The following is a 12,020-nucleotide window of genomic DNA, read 5'->3' as shown; positions in this document are numbered from 1 at the left end:
TTCGTATTTTTTCTAACATACATGTATATATAATAATAATAATTTATTAGCAAGAATATGGTACAAATTATTATGGTGTTAGTATTACAATCTAAAGTTTGCAATTCTGCCACACATGGCGATTGGCGGCCAATTTGTCTTAAAAGGAATTTTACATAGAAGTTACATACATTATGGTTCTGACATGTGACACATTAATAGTGTTATGGCTAGTGAGCCATAAGCAATCTCTTCTAAGCAATATGATGTATTAGTTTTATAGAAGACATTGAAAATAACCTATATTTAAACCAATCCGAGCAATGGATGGTTCATATACAATAAATACAATATTTATATAACATATTAAATAATACTATCGTAATAACGTTGCATTGCACAGTACTATCCGGTTTCTTGCTTCACATTAGTTTTTCCTGGTAGTCGCAGGAAAACTGTTTATGGAAAGTTTAGTTTCCCTATTTGTTTATAGGCATTGCTTTCTATAATAGTTTGAAAGTTATAAAGGTAAAATCTTAATGTGAAATAATACCAGATTTATTCCTATGTGATCAATTGCTTATAATAATAATCCAGTGGCGCTACAACATATAGGCCGCAGATTGTACCTGTTCAGGTAATCAGCCTTCGAAATGGCTGTAAGTCACACAGGAGAAGTATGGCATGACACTGCCGCCTCTTATTTTTTTGTGGTCTATCAGAAAACACTAGAATTTTTGTGGAAGAAATCGTTTGACACCCTAATTAATCCCACACGATTGGGCGATCATTTTTCTTTTTTTCATTGCATAATAAGACCCCTGAAGAACCGCCATACTGGTACAAATGACCCACTATTTTGTGTCACTATCCCCCGGCCTAAGAGCTTCGAGCTTTATGTTCTAGTTGTCAAGATCAGGGGGCCTACCATGAACTCTTATTGCGAGCCTATTGACAACCTACAACTGAGATGCATCGCTAATTCGTACCATGACATCGAAAAAACGAGACAGTTTATGTTCCCACGTGACCTTAGCGGTTATCAGATTTCCTTCGTTTAATTTGTATGAAAATCCGTACCATGGCCGCTCGGCTGAACCGCAATTTGACAGTTGCGCCTTCCAACTATGACAGAATAAGCGATTCTAAAAAAGTTACTTTTTGTTTAACTTTTTTGTATCGAAATGTCCAAATAATAGTTTAGAACCTATAAAATTCAATATTTGTATTAAAACTTGTTGATAAAGTTAAAATAATAAGATTTATCTACTATGGCTAATATAGGAAAAAAAATATAATTTTTATATTTACGATATTTTGGAGTATTTTGAGTTTAGAGTGTGATTATAAATAAATTATTAAAATATAGACGGAGATGAGAAACAAGACGGCAATGCCCTTCCGACTACCGACTTCGTAGATATTGAGTTTATAATTTACTATAGATTATTGACTTTGATTCATTGAAGATTTCAGTGTACCTACAAATAATTGCACATTGTTCAATAATATTCAATTAATGTCTAACAAAAACATAATCCCCCAATATAATATCATATTTTACAATAAATAAGAATGCCATATTACTAGCAGATATTTATTATAATTACATTTTTCCTCACTATGTTCATGAATTGTATTATTCTCCTCTGCTTTTTGTTGTTTAAAAAAACATAGGTATTTTTAAATTTATAATGTGTAAATAATAAGCCATTTAAAAAAAATTAAAATAACAGTATTTATTTAGTTAGGACTCCATCAAGATAGAAAAAGATGTCTTCAGGCAATGTTCAATTGGATATAAACATTTATTCATATAGTCTCAATTTAGCAATTTTGTCAGGTTAAGCTGTAAAGAAAATTATTATTATTACAGCCTCTTTATTTCCATAATGAATAACATGTTAAACAAGTATATCATAAGATTAATTATTACAAAATATGCATTAAAAAATACAATATTATTATTTATAATCTTTAAATTATATTCCAATCATAATTAATAATTTCAATGTATATAAGTTTGAAATGATAAATAAATTAATAAGAATCAAACCAAAATTCATTTTTATAAATCATTATAAAGTATCATTAAATCGTTATGGACCCCTACAGGTAAAGGCCTCCTCCATTTTGCTCCACATCTGTCTGTCTTTTGCTTTGGTGGTCCAGTTTTCACCAGCTTTTCTTTTTATTTCATCAATCCAGTTTTACTTTGGTCTACCTCTTAATCTTTTTGTTGGTTCTCGCCAGGATACCCTGGGTGTCCATTTTTCCTTGTCCATGCAAGCAGTAAGACCCGCCCAATAACATTTTTGTCTAAAGCGTCAATTATTTTTGTTGTTTTCCTTATTTCTGTATTTCTCTTCCGATGTTGTCTTTGTATGTTTAGTAGTGTTAAACTTAACGCAACCACTTAATATTATGTAGTCTGTATCTGTCAATGTAATCTGTATCTGTCAATGTAGTCTGTTATAATAATTGTATCGCCCCTGTCTGTTCCAAGAAATTGAGCGGTTCGCACCATTGTCTAACTCAGCTGTTTTATTTATTTCTCTTTACTAAATTCCTACTCTAAAATAGTTTGTAACAGGTTATGGGCCCAGACGCCCGGATAGAAATAGGAAAGTAGGATTAATAAAGTGAAAGGCATCACGTTGATGCAAATTGATTTCGTGATACGTCGCGACGTCATTAACTTTTCAGCTTACAATGGCGGACCCCCGTTTTGCTCAAATTGATCGTTTGGCGGGCCGTGATAATTATCCTACATGGAGTTTCGCGGTGAAAACCTTTTTAGAGCATGAAGATTTGTGGAAATGTGTCGAGACATCGAGCATGGCTTTTACGAAGACCGAAGATACGAAGGCAAGGTCAAAAATAGTCCTTCTAGTTGACCCTATGAACTATGTTCATATCCAGGATGCCACCACGGCTAAGGAGGTATGGGATAACCTGAGAAAGGCTTTTGATGACTCCGGCTTGTTGAGGAAGGTAGGTCTTCTGCGAGAACTAATTACTACAGATCTGGAAAGTTGTGGTAGTGTTGAGAACTATGTCAACAAAATCATCACATGTGCACACAAGCTTCGTTATATTAAATTCATTGTAGATGATGAGTGGCTCGGCACATTATTATTAGCCGGGTTACCAGAGTCATATAGGCCTATGATTATGGCTATGGAAAGCTCAGGTGTGTCCATCACTGCTGATTTAGTTAAAACAAAGATTTTACAGGATGTAAAGTCTCCGGACAACTCATCTGTTTTTTTTTCAAATTTCCACAAAGGCAAGGCAAAGAATAGTAAATGTTCAGGTTCTAAAGCAAATAGTAAAGGTCCCAGGTGCTTTAGGTGCAATAGGCATGGTCATTTAGCCAAATTTTGTGCCTCAAACAGCTCAAATCAAAAGAATAAGTCTGAAACTATTAATACTTCTTCTAGCTATGTTGCAGCGTTTCCAGCCTCACCAGGCCTAGAGAGTGGATGCTGGTACATTGATTCAGGAGCTGCAATGCACATGACAAACAATAGAGATTGGCTTTATGATTACGGACCTGCTTTAGTAACAAACATTAAAGTTGCAGACAACAAAATATTAACAGTAAAAGGCTGTGGTAAAGTAAATATAGAAACATATGATGGTGAAAGTGAATTAAAAATTGGTACAATACAAGTAAAAAATTTTTTATATGTGCCAGATTTGGCTGTTAATCTTCTGTCAGTCCGCCAAATGACACAGAATAACTGTCAAGTAAAATTTAGTAAGAATACATGTAATGTTTATAAAGAGTCTAAATTAATTCTCACTGGATATATAAAGAACAATTTATATGTGGTTCATAATGAAACTTATGCTTTGATGTCATCTGTACATCTATGGCATCAAAGGATGGGTCATCTAAATTATAATGATCTTCAGAAACTTAATGAGTCTACAGAAGGAGCAGATATAGAATCAAGTAGAGAGGAGCATGTGGTATGTAATACTTGCTTAAAAGGTAAGCAAACAAGGCAACCATTCAAACATGCTGGCACAAGGGCTTCCGCCCTCCTGGAGTTGGTGCATTCAGACGTATGTGGGCCAATGGAGGAAAAGTCTCTCGGTGGTGCCAGATATTATGTCACTTTTGTCGACGATTGGTCTAGAAAGGTATTCGTTTACTTTATCAGCTCTAAATCACAAGTACTCGAAAAGTTTAAAGATTTTAAGCTACTAGTAGAGAATCAATTAAATGCTAAAATTAAAACACTAAGATCTGACAATGGAAAGGAGTATGTCAATGAAGCATTTGATAAGGTTTGTAGGGATTCTGGTATCAAACGTCAACTCACTATACCCTATACCCCCGAACAGAACGGCATGAGTGAGAGGATGAACCGAACTTTAACAGAACGTGCTAAATGTATGCTTATTAATTCTGGCCTACCTAAGAAGTTATGGGCTGAGGCAGTAGCCACCGCTGCATATGTTATCAATCGCTCACCAACAAAGTCTTTACAATATAAAACTCCTGAGGAATTATGGTCCGGCATTAAACCTAATATCAGTAACATTAAAGTGTTTGGTTGCAGAGCTATGATGCATGTGCCAAAGGAGAAGAGGTTAAAATGGGACTGTAAGTCAAAAGAGCTTATATTTGTAGGTTATTGTTTAGAGTCCAAGAGTTATAGATTGTTTGACAAAACTGAAGGAAAAGTAATGAGAAGCAGAGATGTAATCTTCCTAGAAGAGAGTGTAAATAAAGATTTTGCTTTTCTACCACTTACTGAATCGCAAGTAGTTATAAATGAAGATAATTTAGATGATACTACTGACATGACTTTAAAGGAAATTGATAGTGCAGTCTGTGCAAGTGATGATGATTATGTCCCGGAGCATTCTATATCCAGGAGTGAATCACCTATAAACAGAATTAATTTAAGGCCTAGAAAACACAGAGCTATGCCTACCTTCCTCTGTAAGAAGGAAATTAAGAAATCTATTGAGCCAGATCCTGAAACATTGGAGCAAGCCTTTAAGTTAATTTTTTGAAGTAATATTGGTTTTTTCAAAATCGAATGTAGATCCTTGTGTCTACTATAAATATGAAAATGAACATGTTATGTTTATAACTATATATCTATATATGACATTTTGTTGTTTCACAACTGTCATGAGTCAGCAAACAATATAAAAATAAAAATGAAGAATAATTTCAAAATGAATGAGCTTGAAATTGCTTATTGTTATATTGGACTTTGTATTTCATACATTTCAGAAGGAATAGCCATTGATCAAACTAGGTACATAGAAAATACATTAAGACGTTTTGGTATGGAACAATGTAACTCAGTAGGAACTCCAATGGAACCGAATATCAAGTTTTCAAGTTCTGAAAAATTTGAAAGTATACCTTACCAGGAAGCCACTGGCTGCTTATTATACATCTCACAAGGAACTAGGCCAGATATATGCTATGCAGTGCATACATTATGTCGATATAATAGTTCTCATACAGAAGAGCATTGGAATGCTGTTAAGAGGTTATTTCGATACTTACAAGGTACAAAGTATCTACAGCTTGTATACAAAAGTAATGTTGATGAAGAAATTACTGGATACTCAGACTCTGATTGGGCTTCCTGTACTGAAGACAGAAAGTCATGTACTGGGTACATTTTTAATTTCCAGGGTGCAGCGATATCTTGGAATTCAAAAAGGCAGCAAACTGTTGCCTTGTCTACTACTGAGGCAGAGTATATGGCGCTCTCAGCTGCTACTCAAGAAGCTATGTGGCTGAGACAGTTGCACTGTGAACTGTGGCCTTCTTTAAAGGTTACACCTATTACTTTGTACTGTGATAATCAAAGTGCTATTAAACTTACAGGTACTTACAGTTATCATGCTAGGAGTAAACACATTGATGTTCGTCACCACTATCTGAGGAACAAAGTTGAATGTGGTGATGTCAAGATTGAATATGTGGGCACTGATTCGATGGTTGCTGACTGCCTCACCAAAGCCCTACCGAAGCCCAAACACCAGCACTTCCTCATCGCTATGGGTTTGCGTTCAAGGGAGGATGTTAAACTGAACGCAACCACTTAATATTATGTAGTCTGTATCTGTCAATGTAATCTGTATCTGTCAATGTAGTCTGTTATAATAATTGTATCGCCCCTGTCTGTTCCAAGAAATTGAGCGGTTCGCACCATTGTCTAACTCAGCTGTTTTATTTATTTCTCTTTACTAAATTCCTACTCTAAAATAGTTTGTAACAAGTAGACTCCTTTCCATCATTCTCTGGCACACTTGTATTTTGTTTTTGGTGTAGTTATTGTAAATCCATGTCTGGAAGCCATAATATGTAAGACAAGCTATTAAATATGAGTCCATTTTTTTTTCTTAAGTTTTAAAATTCTGATTTAAGGGTTTCTTTATTGCTCCAGGATTTATTCCAGGTTATGTTGACTCGTCTTTTAAAGCTCATCGTCGTGTCTTGTCTTTGAGAAAGATACTTGTTGACCAGGTAAAGATAGTTTTAAACATATTGTAATGTACTGTTATTAACCTTTATTGGAATAGTTTGGTGGTTCGTCATAATAATAATCTTTCATTTGATAGAAAAGATTTTGCATTGTAAGTGCATACATCGAAGTTTTGTACTGGAGATGGAAGGTTGTAGTCATTATCCCCCGCGGTGACCAGCCGTATTGGGAGATGAAGAGGGGCTTCCCTGTAAATAAAGTATAATTATTTATATTATATGAATTAGTTAACGTATAAATTGAGTTTGTACAATTTGAAGGAATTAATTTTTACTATAGTTACTTATGATTTTAGAGTAATAAGTTGATTTGTAATATCTTTTTTAATAAACAAATTTGTGAACAATACTTACCCCATACCATTATTTTATAAGTGAAACAATTTGTAAAACTATATTTATAAAACCGAAGTTTTGTAAACACCAAAATATTGAAAGCTCCTATCAAAATTTGAAGGAAACGTTTAAAAATAATAAGTGTCAACTGTCATAGCACCAGAGAACTTTCCGTCTAAAATATATCAAAAGAATAGTTTTATATAAAATAAATATATATATTAAGACATAATAGCTTATTGTCATTGATGAATTATTTTATATTTTATTTATTTTCATAGAAACATCTGTCGAAGTAAGTTTGACAGTTAAATTTCTAAACGTACTCAGAAACCACAAACAAAATTATCGTTCTTTCATTCGGTCTTGCGATGCTAATACGTTTCAGCTTATAGGCGGTCATGGTACGAAAAAATGCTATTGACTTTAGGTACCTAAACTCCGCTGCATCTCAACAGGATTGTTTTAAGAAAGTTCTTGGTAGGCCCCCAGATAACAACAGCTTAGATATGAAATACGGAAGTGTCAAGCAGAATATAATATTTAAAAGTATTTTATAATAATAGTTTAATATGAAAATAATTACGAATTATATTTATCATTGTCACTGATTTGTACACATGATGGAAGATATGATTTCAGTTACTTCTAACTTAACTTCCTATTTCTTTATAAGCTAATCTCTTTAAATAAATGTGACAAAGATCGATGGAACGATTATAGGGAATTAAAGGGAAGAAAATTATAGAGAAGAAAAGAATAGACAAAATAAATAATACAGCTTTAAGAAAAACAACTAAGGTAACAGATGTTACAATACAAATAAATAATCTAAAGTGGAAATGGATGGGGCACATGGCAAGTTATTAAATATACTTTTTAAAATATTTTTTTAAGCTATTGCATAGATTTTATCGCGGGCTTTGAGCGCGGCGACCGAATCAAGAAATTCCGTAACGAAATAAACCTAACACACGATGACGTAACATAGGTGCGGCCAATACGCGTTAGAGCGGGACAGAACGCATACTGCATCTCACATCGGTTTAGCGTGATCGGATAGGCGTGTTAGTCTGAGTCTGGTAGAATGGTAGATTGAGTTAATATCAAAGAAAAAAAATACTGCAAAAAATAAATAATTATATTGCATACGTTTATAAAAACTTTACCGCGGCAGTCCCCGATTGCCACACGTATTTTTTTTTTATTTGAATCCAAGAACTCGTATAACAGTACGATCACCGCGGTATCACTGAATGTTATCTCTCTTTATCCTCAAGATACTACTGGCCTAAAATGAAAGAAAGCATCGCGAAATATATAAATGAATGCAGTATTTGCGGCCAAGCCAAATATGACCGAAATCCGATTAAACAGAGATTTTCAATTGTACCTCCACCTTCAAGGCCTTTCCAAATAGTTCATCTTGATCTTTTTACAGCGCAAAACGAAAAATATCTTACAATAGTAGATGCCTTTTCAAAGTATTCGCAAGCATATCACTTAAGAGGTAGTACTGCTTTGAGTGTCGTACAAGCTTTCCTTGTATTCTGTACTCATCATGGCGTCCCTTTGACTATTGTCACCGATGGAGGCCCCGAATTCACAAATCAGATCTTTGCAGAATTTTCTCGAATTCATAAAATTCAACATCATAAAATATTGGCTCATTCTCCAAATGATAATGGTATTGTAGAGAGATTTCATTCCACTATCCTCGAACATCTTAGAATACTAAAGCTCGAGAAGCGAAGTGAACCAGCAATTAATCTAATGCCCTATGCAATTTTAGCTTATAATAGTTCAATTCATAGTTTCACTAAGTGTAGACCTTTAGACTTGATAACTGGACATTTTGACCCACGTGACCCAATAGATATCGACATATCAGAGCATTTACTCCAGCAATATTCACAGGATCACAAGAAACGTATGAACCAAGTATATGACTTAATAAATGAGACTTCTTTACATGACCGAACCCAATTAACTGAAAATAGGAATAAAGATCGTGAGCCTGAAAAAGAATATTGTCCTGACGAGCAAGTGTTTATTCGTAATCCTCTAGCATCCCGACAAAAATTAGCTCCTCGTTTTACCCAGGACACTGTCCTTGCTGACCTTCCTATCCATATTTATACAAAGAAAAAACGAAATCCTATTGCAAAGTCACGCCTTAAGCGAAGCCCTAAAGATCCCACCTTGTTACAGGATTCCAATTTTGTTGACCATCCTTCTACATAAGACTCAAGGACAAGATGTGACAATTGAATCATTGGACAATGGACCCGGACTACTTCCATTCAAACTAGGACCCGCTAAGATTATTTCTCACTATCATTCCTTTTTGAATTACATAAATTTAGATAATTTACAATCTCAGATAGAATTAGTTGAAATTCAAATTGGCAATTTGAGTACGCAGTTAAGTAATAAGACGTTATCTATGTTTAATCCTCATATAGAACATTTAAAAGGTAAACTTATGAAAATACATGACCAGCTTCGTACTTTTCAATTTCATCGCAGTAAAAGGGGACTCATTAACGGCCTTGGATCTATAATTAAATCTATATCTGGTAATTTAGATTATACTGATGCAATTAAATATGAAAATGCTATTAATTTGTTACAAGAAAACGATGCAACGTTAGAGTCTGAAATTAATACCCGAATAAGTTTAAATAAAGAGTGGATTACGCAAAGTTCCAAAGTTATAGAAGACATTATATTGAATCAAGAATCAATTGATAAATATGTAAAATTAATTTTAGATAAAAATAATCAGTTAGAAGCTGATTTAATTGAGTATGCTCATCTAGCTCAGCATCTCTTTATTCTATCGGATAATATAGAAGATTTATCTGAGGAATTATTTAGCTTAGGAAATACATTATCGTTTATACGTGCATCGAGCACTCCTTATTCGTTAATCGATTTAGAAGAGGTTAAGCATATATTAGATAAGTTAAGGGTTTTATATTCAAAAGATGAAATCCTTGATATAGATTTTAGGAATTTTTATGAAATAATTAAGTTAGGATATTTTTATTTAGACAGGCAAATAGTAATTGTAATAAAAGTCCCAATTATTGTATCCTACACCTATGACCTTTATAAATTAGCCGTTGTCCCAAATAAGAACCATAAAGTCCTTATTCCCACCTCTCCATATTTGGCAATTTCTGGAAAAGACTCTAGGTACATAGAGACAGAATGTCCGAAGTTAAATTCATGGTTTCTCTGCAACTCAAAACCAGATTATAAGAAAGATAAATACGATTGTATCCAGCAGCTGATCACCCAACAGGAGCTCAACCAGTCCTGTCCCTTAACTTCAGTCGTCCTACAAAATGAAGCATTAGAACAACTTGATGATAAGCATTATACAATGAGCTTTCCAACTTTAACGAAAGTTAAATTATTCTGTGGACAAGAACAATATAGGACACTACAAGGCAGCTATGTAGCAGTCATTCCACTTAACTGTTACCTCAAGGCACCAGGATTTACCATTACTAATATGAATAATCGTATAAAAGGTCACATTGTCAAGATATTGGAAATACCGCAATATATCGAATCCAAGAATATTGAACAGCCAACATTAAACCTGGCCTCTACAGACCTCAACAGCTTTCATAGTCTTAACACGAAGATGTCTATGCAGCCTCCAGTACATCTTAATCAAGACAAGGATATAAGTCTATATCATACTACTATACCTTTATATGTAGCATTGATAGTAATGATTATTTTAATTGGCATCGTGACATATAGACGAATGGGAATTAAACCTGAAACAAAAGGACATCCTGAAAAAGAACAAGTTCCTGAAAACCCCAGTCAAGTAAAAGTGAATCCCGGACATATTTCATCAGCAACTCTCTCACACAAAGTTCTCGAATAGTTGCTGATTTTAGGAGGGAGGTGTTACGTAGCCCTATACCATAGAATCTACATTTCGCAATATATAAAGAATAACATGTCCCTAACGTTACATGGTGTCAGCGGAATTCGTATGTCGCAACTTACACGAGTTACACGAGCACATACATACATATTTCTTAAAATCGATTGGACAAATGTAGCGTTACTTCAAAGAAAGATTCAGAACATAGTTGATGTCTAGAATCTCAAGAGGAAAACGAAAATGTTTTGAGTGTCATATGATGAGTTTAACATTGATTGTCTTTCAGTTTCATGGGTATTGAAGTAGTAATAAAATGCTTAGGTCTATTTTTTCTTACCTCTACCTTTCGTTTATACCGCAGGTATTAATAGTTATGAATTTGATGTTGATTGCTTAATGCGATATGGTGATAATGGCAGCCGACATTGGCGCCATTTGGCGCTTTGACATGGTGAAATGAATTTAATAATAATGATAACAGTGAAATCACTATTACTGTTGAATAGTCGTTAATTTGTTAATATATTAATGATTAACGTTAATAAGGAAATGGAATGAAAATATAGATACTTATTTGTTGAGGGATTCTTCAAATAATTTTTAGGGATTGGTTTTAAAACATGTACAGAAATTAAGATAAAGCTAAGCGACAATTATATTACCCGTAATACGGCCTTACAGAGTATCAAACTGGGAACGGTAAAATAAAAAACCAGAACTGAAGGACTGGTAATTTGTGTACTGTCCTAGGCTGTGCATTTTTCCCGTTAAAATATAATTGATTTTGCTTTGATTTTTCTAGATCTTAATATGAGAACAACAAACGAGTCCTCTACCGCGAATCGATAATAATCAATTGGATAATATTTCAGTCATGGGTGTTGTATTACACTGGGCCTCGCATCTGGGTACTATTAGATAGGTGATGGTATTTCTGGTCTTAGGTGAGAGCAAGGGTTGCAAAGATGATAAAGATGACCTGGTAAGATGACTCAATAGGACAACGACACAGTAAGACTGTATATTTAGAGGTATTAATATTATTATATTTTTTTGCTGCTTAGAGATTTAAAATATATAAGAAGCAAGCATTCGCAAGTTTAGGTTTTAAGGAGGAATTAGTAATCCTCCCGTAGTTAATTTTACATGCATCATGTTAAATGAGAGCATTCAAAGTTGGCATTGCTGATAAAGAAGTTTGATTAACTTCAAATGAGTAAGACTCTGCTGAATGTTAACATACGGCAGAGCCTAGTCCTTCAT

General features: G+C 34.0%; 1 long non-coding RNA gene across 1 annotated transcript; it reads left to right on the top strand.

Annotated features, from left to right (window-relative positions):
- Positions 1-5,020: 5,020 nt before the first annotated feature.
- On the top strand, positions 5,021-6,183 carry LOC125062943. Its single transcript, XR_007119431.1, has 2 exons — positions 5,021-5,524; positions 5,653-6,183. It is a non-coding gene; the product is annotated as an uncharacterized LOC125062943 (long non-coding RNA).
- Positions 6,184-12,020: the final 5,837 nt, after the last annotated feature.

The sequence above is a fragment of the Pieris napi genome (assembly GCF_905475465.1).
Source record: "Pieris napi chromosome W unlocalized genomic scaffold, ilPieNapi1.2 SUPER_W_unloc_1, whole genome shotgun sequence".
Lineage (NCBI taxonomy): Eukaryota > Metazoa > Arthropoda > Insecta > Lepidoptera > Pieridae > Pieris > Pieris napi.
The sequence above is the reverse complement of the archived record's forward strand: the minus strand, read 5'-3'. Positions and strand labels throughout refer to the sequence as shown.